The sequence below is a fragment of the Triticum dicoccoides genome, chromosome 3A, assembly GCF_002162155.2.
Source record: "Triticum dicoccoides isolate Atlit2015 ecotype Zavitan chromosome 3A, WEW_v2.0, whole genome shotgun sequence".
NCBI lineage: Eukaryota > Viridiplantae > Streptophyta > Magnoliopsida > Poales > Poaceae > Triticum > Triticum dicoccoides.
The window spans coordinates 487,735,646-487,745,086 of NC_041384.1; the positions used below are offsets into that span (position 1 = coordinate 487,735,646).

At 43.6% G+C, this 9,441-nt stretch overlaps 1 protein-coding gene and 1 pseudogene across 2 annotated transcripts in view; both read left to right on the top strand.

The window, feature by feature from the left end:
- The first annotated feature begins 551 nt into the window (after positions 1-551).
- On the top strand, positions 552-7,119 carry LOC119268714 (annotated as a pseudogene).
- A 424-nt stretch (positions 7,120-7,543) lies between these two features.
- The window catches only part of LOC119268715 (flap endonuclease 1-A-like), a 6,752-nt gene continuing 4,854 nt past the window's right edge, over positions 7,544-9,441 (top strand). For both annotated transcript variants that reach the window (XM_037550412.1, XM_037550414.1), the window contains exons 1-2: positions 7,544-7,593; positions 7,691-7,807. The gene's annotated coding sequence lies outside the window, so the exon portion shown is untranslated. The remainder of the gene's footprint in view (positions 7,594-7,690; positions 7,808-9,441) is intronic.

Sequence of the window (9,441 nt, forward strand, 5' to 3'; positions counted from 1 at the left end):
CCCCAGTGGGCCGTTGTTGGGCCAAGGTGGGCCGGGCCAGAAGCTGGTTACTGTAGTGCGGCTACTCTAGCTGCGCTGAAAACACTGTAACGCGAGTGGGAGTGGGATTTAGTCCCACATCGCTAGCCCGAGGTGAGCCAGACCAAGCTAAATAGTTGGTCCTAGGAGGCTTGTTAACCTAGATCGATCTTTTTTGCGTGAAGCGAGGACGAAAGCGTAAGAGGTTAACTGATAGGTGTGGTCCATTCAACGTGTAGAGTGGGTCTTAGCCGTCATCCTGGGTCGGGTCGTTACAGGTGATAGTCTTATCTTCAGTCTTGCATCTAATTTAGATATGACAAAAAAAGACGTCTATAATGGGTCATGTCTTAGCCTTATCTTCAATAACTAGTTATTCCTATAAACATGGTGAGACATATTGTGCTAAGAGATCATATCTTGTCTCCTAAAATAGCACCATTGTACATGCCCTTATATGCCTTCTCTCCCCCTAACCTTACAGGTGGGCCCTTCTGTCCATACACCGAATCCACGGGTGTTACAGTGCCGCGGCCCCGCCGTCATCCACCTGCGTTGCCGCCGCGGCCTTCTGTCCACCAACGCCACCCCTTTCTCTCTGATTGCGCGGGTGGCCAGATCCGAGCTTTGGCTGCTCCATGCCTCCATCGCGGCAGCAGCAATGCCTCGGCCGGGGTGTGGCCGCGGGGACAAGAGCGGCGACGGAGGTGGGCAGGTGCGTGGCCACCGGCACCCGGCATGCGTGACTAGCGTGAGGTCAGGAAGCAGCGGCGGCAGGCCAGGGCTGGGACGAGCAGTTCAGGGGCGCGGGCCACGGCACCCGGCCTGCCTCCTACGCTGGTCTGCAGCGCGCGGCGCACTGGGGCGCGAGGGCCATCGCGGCGTCCTCGACATCCTCGCGGCTGAGTGCTGACGTGGTCCGACGCGTGCCGTGGTGTGGACGGCCGCGCCCCTCGAGGCCCGACGCGACGCGCGACTACGGCGGCTGTCCGGCACGGGCCGGGGTTGCGACGGCCGCCGCGCACGCTCTTCAGCTTCAAGGACAAAACTCCCCATATGTCGAGCCTGTTTCCGCGGCCGCTCATCTACTGATTCCGCGTCCCCACGTACTGGTGAACGCTCCCTATTTTCCACTTTGCAATGTCGTAACATGTCCTGTGTTGGATGATTCGATCGACGCTTGCATGCTTCGCGTAGTTACTGGTATCTGATGCAAGACATCCCGTCACTGCTACAGTATTTGAAGTACAGCAAGGTCAAGTATAATGGGCTAATGGCATCATATACCATTCCATTAATTGAGTAAATTATTGAATTAAGTGAGAATAATAAAATTGAGATGGCAGCTGCTCTCTTGCTTGATAAATTGTTTCTCTTCAGGAATTTGCAAACAATCTTTTCAATAGAATGGGCGGCTAAATTTTCTTTCTTTGTTCGAGACCGGGAGACTTATGTTGGATATTTTGCTTATTAATAATATTGGCCGTATGCATCATTCAGATGCAGAGGCTGGGGCATGCCCCCCTTTTCGAAAAAATGAAAAGAATGGCGGCTAAATAGAATGACGGCATAGACTGAAATTATTGAGTGAAAGCTGTCAAATGTGTATTCTCTTTCATTTTATTTATGAAATCTGTCATACTATCTGCATCTAATCTGTCATACTACCTTCATAGACTGAATTACATTACTTTGTCAGATGTGAGCTGATGGGGTGGCTCCTATTTCATACCAGGAAAGTAGCAGCACCCTTCGGATCAGCTTACTATCTCCTCAAGACCATGTCATGACTTAGGGATTTGTGCTGCAATAATTATTACCTTGTGCAAGGAGGAAGTTGACATCGATTCAGTTACCGCATCCCATAGACGGTCAGTTTCTGTTCTTCCGAGTTCTGCCGCTCCTATTTATATTTATGAACCATCCAGTTATTAATTGAAATAAATTATCTTCGTGGGAGTACCCTTTTGGTACATCCCTTATCCTTCTATGATCCTCCCTATTTTGCTGCCATATGGGCTTTTAGAGATCTGATCATAGATTTCATTCTCCATGTGGCATGTATCCTTATTGAAGTTGCACATTTAAAGATACGCAGCACCAACATTTTTAGACACGGCTGTTGAAAAACCAACTTGTCAAAAAATTCTTTAGCAGATTGAATATCAAAACTAAGGTCATCAGCACTCTCATAATTTCAGTTTGAACATATTGGAAAGTTTGCAGGTTTCCAGAACAATACAAGCATCTAAGAAACACTGCTGCTATTTAGTAGGTATAAGCTACAACCTGTACATTGTTCCTAATTTTATTGCAATATGTAATGCTTTTTTATTCTTTTGTCAGAATATTTTGAATCATTAGGCAATGAGGGAATCTGAGCTCCCAACCCATGCTCGTGTTGCCAAGGTATGTGGACACAAATCAATCCCGACTGGTTACTTTGTTCCTTCTTATTTGATGTGTCACTTTCTTGCAATTTCAAGCGTGTTCATATTGTTTTCTTATAGAACAAATGCTCCTTGTTGAGTTGCAGTGGAAGCCATCTAGAAAAGAATGCTCTTACTAATGAAGGTCAATTTTGAGTGCTTCACTTCTAGGTCTTGGATTGTTTTTGATAGCATATGCTGTATCAAATTTTTTTGTAGCTATATATGATCCTCACAGATTAGTATTTCACATTCATTTTCAAAATTACTTGCACATCGGTGCATCCTAATGAGGAGGGAGATGTATTTTCATCATTTTTTCCTCATCATCATATATTCATAAGAAAGGGACCACCTACCTAACAATAGCAAGTGAGGATCGGTGATGGCGGCTTGACTCAGTTAGATATTGCTTTATTCATTTTATGGTTTGTTCTCTATATGAATTAGTATTTTTCATGGGTTTGCAGCAATGCTTATCCTCTTAACATGGTGGACATTAATTTTTTTATAACACAGGTAATTTTTTATCCACTGAACATATGGAATTAACTAAAAGTTCAGATGAAACTTGTACTCTACAGGTGAAAGAGTGACAACATTTGTACATTTCTGGAACTGAAAGGATACATACGACCTGTTGTTTTCCGGTAGGTATGTACAATGGACACCTTGCAAATTCAGAATGCTTAAAGAATGGACACCTACAGGAAAACATTTGTAAACATTTGGATGTTCTGTATTATATAATTTTGGATTCTCTATAAATGTTTTTCTGGAAAGGGCTGGTTTGAAGATTATTCTGACTAACGACACTAGCCGCACCTGGAAAAACATTTCTTGATAGAGTTGAATTCTATGAATCCGATCTTCTTTCTTACTGTAGAGACAACAAGATGGAGCTTGATCGCATTGTTGGATGCATACCACAGGTGCAGGCAATTGTCCCCCTTGTTTGGTGAAATAAAATGAAAGAAAAAAATGCTACTCAATTACATGTCTTTGTTTCAGATTCTTAACCCTAATCCAGAGGCAATGTCAAAGATTGTAACTGAAAATTCAAATGAGAAATTTTTGTACTCATTGAGTAACTACTGTGCACTTTAGGTTAGTTTAAGGGTGTCTTACATACATTCTTCACTCAATCAAAATGCAGTCGCATTCATGAAACTTAAAATCAAGCCCCATTTAATTAAATTGTTTTTTCTTCAAAATTTTCTTGATCTGGAGTTAAGGATCTGTACTAAATCTATTTATGCATTGTATTTCATGTAGCTTTGTGTGCTCGTTTAAACAATTGTTGTTGAAACACCAATTAAATAAGTGAATGTACTTATAGAACTTTTGTTTTATTGAATCTTCTATCAGGGTTGCAGTTAGCATTATTTTTTCAGCATCATTACCAATCAATTGCCTTGTTGCAGGCTGCTGACACAGATATTTCAGCCTTAGTTGAAATTGAGAAAAATAGCAGACATCGCTTTGAGTTCTTCATGGATCTTGTTGGGGATCAGCCTATCTGTGCTTGCACTGCCTGGGCATGTATGATGAAATCAGGTGGCCGCATTTCACATGCTTTGTCTGTGTATAGTTGTCAACTTCGCCATCCCAACCAGGTTCCTTTCTGTTCTGTATTGATTTCTAAAAGTTGCAATATGACAACAGAAATATTTGAGTTTCTTAAAGATGGATTTCATGAAGTCAGCAATACCCTCGATTTATCCTTTGATGATGACTCTGTTGCTGTCGAACAAATTCCCTTCCTAGCAACCTAGCTAGTTTTTTGAAAGAGAATAAGTCCAATTCCTGTGAGCCACCAGCTAGATGTCTAAACGATTTATGAAGAGCTACCACCACATTCCTCTAACTCCTGATGTAAGACTTGTCAATATTATCTTCGAACTCTACTGATTATATGCCTATGCTTCTGACCTATAATTCACATGATGCTATTTTTTCTCGTGGTTCCTAGAATGTTGTTGTGTTCCCTTCTCGTGCTGTGGCAATAGAAAATGCTCTTCAATTGTTCTCACCGGCGCTCGCAATTGTTGATGAACATTTGACCAGACACTTGCCCAAGCAATGGTTAACATCTTTAGCAATTGAGGTAACTTGCTTTTGTTCTATATCTTTGTTTATGATCATGGATCTGGTTGTTCGCCAACACTCACTTTTTTTTTGGAAACTTCAGGCTAGAACAGAGTACAATTACTGTGATTGAGGCACCACGCCAGTCAGATTTACTGATTGAGTTGATCAGGAAGCCAAAGCCTCAAGTTGTTGTTACTGGGATGGCTCAATTTGAGGCCATCACAAGTGCTGCTTTTGAGAACTTACTAAATGCAACAAAAGATGTTGTCTCCCTGGTTATTCCTGGATATTTCAGAGCATCTAGAGTTGTCTAGTCTGCCAAGCTCTAATGGTGTATTTAAATATCTTGCTGGAAAGACCCTACCTTCCCATGCAGCTATACTGTGTGGTTTAGTAAAGAACCAGGTGCCTACAACTTAAACACAGCATTTAATTCCATTGGTGCACTGTACTGCTATGAATTAAAATTATAAGTTTCGCTCGTAATTGCTTTCTGATTTTGGTTGTAGGTTTATTCCGATCTGAAGTTTCTTTTGCCATATCTGAAGATGCAGCTGTATATAAAGCATTGTCACAAACTATTGAGCTATTAGAAGGCCACATGTCTTTGATCAGCCAGCACTATTATGGTTGCCTTTTCCATGAGCTTCTGGCATTTCAAATTGCTGACCGGCATCCACAGCAGGAGGTAAACATGCTTAGGTCCAAATCTGCCTCATCCATAACCCATCCATACTAATTCTTTGTAATGGTTAGTGAACATTCCCCTTACTCCCTTAGTGTAAATCAGGTAGTTCTTAAATCTTCTACTAGTTGGGTAGTACCTACTATTGTGTGGTAGGATGCTTTATTGTGTTTTTCAATGATTTTGTATAATTGTGAGCAAGGTAATAACGCATCCAGAGCACAAGGATATTTGGTGGCCTTATTAGTTTCCTTAACTTGTTATCTTATGTATCCCTTGCTCTTTTTCAGAGGCACCGGCAGAAGTGATACCTCATCAGATGATAGGATTTTCTGATCCAGCTATGTCTACTGTAAAGGCAGCTGAAACTTTCATTCATGATTCAAATGAGTCAGTGTCACTCATATGGATTTAGATCACAGCTTTCTGCCAGTACCTTCTGCAGTGAATGCCTGTGCCTTTGAAAGTTTTGTCAGGTGAAACATCACTGATTCTGAGACCGATGTTCATTCCAGCATCCAGCAGCTGGTGAAAGATAGCTATGGTTTATCGGTAGATGGTTGTTCTGAAATTATCTATGTCAATGCCTCTCTTGCACTCTTCAATAAGCTTGTTCTCTGTTGCAGGCAAGAACAGGGCACCTTGCTTTTCCCCTTGGGCACCAATGGCCATTACATCTCTGCAGCAAAGTTTGTGAATGCAAGCACCTTGACTATACCTACAACTTTCAGTTCAGGATTCAAGATTGAGCCAAAGGTTCTAGCTTTTTTGCGAAACAGCGAAAGGTTCTAGCTGACACTCTTAAGAATGTATCTCGGCCATGGGTGTACATTTGTGGCCCCACGATCAACCCTACTGGTTTTCTGTACAGTGACAGTAATATTCAAGAGCTGCTCTCCGTCTGCGCTGAATATGGAGCTACTAGGGTAGCGATAGATACCTCCTTCTAGGCCTGGAGTGGTAATGGATGGCTGGAGTCGGTGGAATCTGGAAGGATGCCTTTCTTCTTTAAAATGTTCAAAGCCCTCATTATCTGTAGTCCTGCTAGGAGAACTGTCTTTTGAGCTGATTGCAGCAGGACATGACTTTGAGTTTGTAATTTTGAATGACCCATCCTTGGTTGATGCGTTTCATAGTTTCCCGAGCTTGAGTCGGCTGCACAGCACATTTTCAAAAAGCTACTTGGCCTGAAGAACTAGAAGGATCAGCATTTCTCTGATCTAATGGCGGAGCAGCAGTACGAGCTGATGATCATTCTTCTGTACATGCTGATGATCATTCTTCTGTAGTTTCTATGCTTTCAAGCTATGTTTGACATTTTCTCTTGTGTCACCGTTGCACAATGAACAGACGTTGCAGAGCTGTGGCTGGGACGTTGCCAGCGGTTGTGCTGGCATATCGATGCTGGCGAAACCGACTGCCTACATTGGGAAGCGCTTCAAAGCTGATGGCTTTGAGGGCAAGCTGGATGCGAGCAACATCAGGGAAACCATCCTCAGAGCCACGGGGCTGTGCATAAACAGCAGCTCCTGGACTGGGATACCCGACTACTGCCGGTTCAGCTTTGCGCTGGAGAGCGGCAAATTTGAGCGCGCAATGGGATGCATAACTCGGTTCAAGGAGTTGGTTCTGGGAGGCAATGTTCAGGCTTAGATGAATGGAAACTGATGGCAGACTGGTGATTGATCGATCGCCTCCATCCCATTCCCGTTCCGGGAGGCAATCAATCCATTGTTTGAAAATCAAACCTTAGTGCTATGAAGTAGTAATATTGCCCAAATATGTATGTAAAGGAATATGGCTACATGTTGTACCTGAAGTCTGTCCCGTCCAGCTTACACATTCTCTTCTCTGTCAAGTTAAACTCAGATTATCCAACTTTCTTAACCTACGCAATTACGTGTGCATGCTTCTTGTACTGTTTTCTATTTGTAGTATCTCCATCAGATCGGGGTAGCTCTAGACAAGGTTTTTAAATTCCCGGACACTAGTTCTATATATTTGTACTACTTCTATCATGAAACCAGAGATGATTATATTTCATCGGCAAAGTAAGAATGGGTCCCAACTAAAATTGTAAAATCAGGTTTGATTCCGAATCAGGCTAACCAAACAGCATTTTTATTTCATGCCGAACCAAACCGCCCGAAACGGGCCTCATTCCGGGCCGTTCCGACACAAACGAGCGAGTCCTCTGGGCCGTCCCTCAAAAAAAAAAAAAATCAAGGCCGAAGCCGAGCCGCCTACGCCACTCCGCACCTGCTCTCCGCCGCCGCCGCCGGTCCGCACCCGCTCTCCGCCGCCGCCGCTCTCCGCCGCCGCCGCCGGTCCGCACCCGCTCTCCGCCGCCGCGCCGAGATGGGTATCACGGTGAATCCCCCTCTCCCTCCCGTTTGGATATCTGCTGATGTACTTAACTTGTTCCTGTCTTTCTTTAGGGTTTGATCTTGTTCGTGTCTTTCTTTAGGGTTTGATGAAGTTGATTTCGGAAGAGGCTCCAGATTCGACGAAGAAGTGGGATTTAACGCATTACTTTGGAGGAACTATCGTAATTGACACAAGCATCTGCATCTATCAGTTTCTGGTACAACTTTTCCATGACAAGCTTTTTTGCCCTCTTGCATTTCGATATGGTCACATCTGCTAGCATATCTTCTAGTACAGCTTCCTGCATTTTCTCCACCCTCCATGTTGGATTGTCTCTAATCTGCCTGAAGTATTTCCTAGCAATCACAGTACTAGTCACCAGCTTATTGTTTCTCCTAGGCACACAAGTGTGGACATTATTGTACCTGTGAACTATCAACCAGTCAGATTTGCTATTTATTGACCCATAGATGTTCCATTTGCAACCAACCCAGCTACACTTGGCACTTACTCTCTTCTTCTCATCCTTAAGAAATATCAAATGATGAAAATTCTTCAGTCCATATTTAACTAGTGCATTTTTGAATTCTCTGCTGTCAGTAAAAGCCATGCCAAGTTCAAACTGGGGTGCTTCTGAAGTATCATCATACACCTTATGGTTGGTCTTTCTCCTTCTGACTGCATTAACCTCTCCATCACTAGCCTCAACATAAGAAAGATCATCATCACTTTCAAAATATGGAGTGTCATTTGCATCATCATCTAGCTTACATGTTTCTGGTACAATGAACTCCTCAGGAACATTGCAAGCTTTTGCTTCTTCCTCCCCTAGCATTTTCTTTCTCTTTTTCTCCTTGAATTCTTTAGCATATTTTCGGTACTCAATGATTTCTTCATCTTCAGCAGAACTATTGCTCTCAGCAGGAGGCACAACATAGTCACTGTCACTATCACTGTCAGAGTCACCTGAAATATGCAGCTCCTCGGTTGCAACCCCTTTTCCTCTATCAGACACTAAACTTGCAGCTCTGAACACGGGCAATTTGGTCCTGCATTGATCACTTGCTGCATTTCTTTCCTCTGCCTGCACCTCCTCTACATGCCCTGCATGCCCATGCCCTTGCTCTCTCTGCATATCATCTGTATGCTCTGCTTGAAACTCATTTGCACATTCAAACTCCCAATCACTTGCTGAAAATCTGACCGAAAGATAGTCTAGTGGATCCATTTCCTAAACAAAAAATTCAGACAATAAACAACTGAATTAACTGAACTTCTGAACTTTTCTCAAAAAACTGTCTTTTTTTCAGATGAACAAAACCATACATCATCTATTCATATACTAAGCATATGCACATCGATTTCATCTACAGAAGGCACCCTAAAACGCCATCTAATATGCTTCCACCACTCTGTGAAAAAACATGAACAAAACCCTAGCCCCCAAATCAAATCCCCTGAAACCCCTAACTGACAGCCCTAATGTGGATAGAAAGGCGAGATTTGCAGAGGAATATTAGGGAGCACTGACCTGATCGTAGCCGCCGGTCGAGTTGTTCAGTACATGCCGACGATCGTCGCCTGCACCGCCGTGGTCGCCCAAATCACCGCCGCCGTGTCGTTAGAGAGAAGAGAGGGGAGCGGGAGATGAAAAGGTGAAGCGGAGCGGTCGAGGCAGGGCGAGGGGGTGTACTAGACCGTCACCACCCAACTATTGCCGACGTGGCAGCCCATTCGATTAAAATGCTCAACCACCTCTGCCCCTTGGGCAAAACTGGCCTCACAAACCCACCAAAACGGCCTCAGGGGGTGATTTGTCTGGTATATGTTAGTCTAGGGGATTAAGAATCC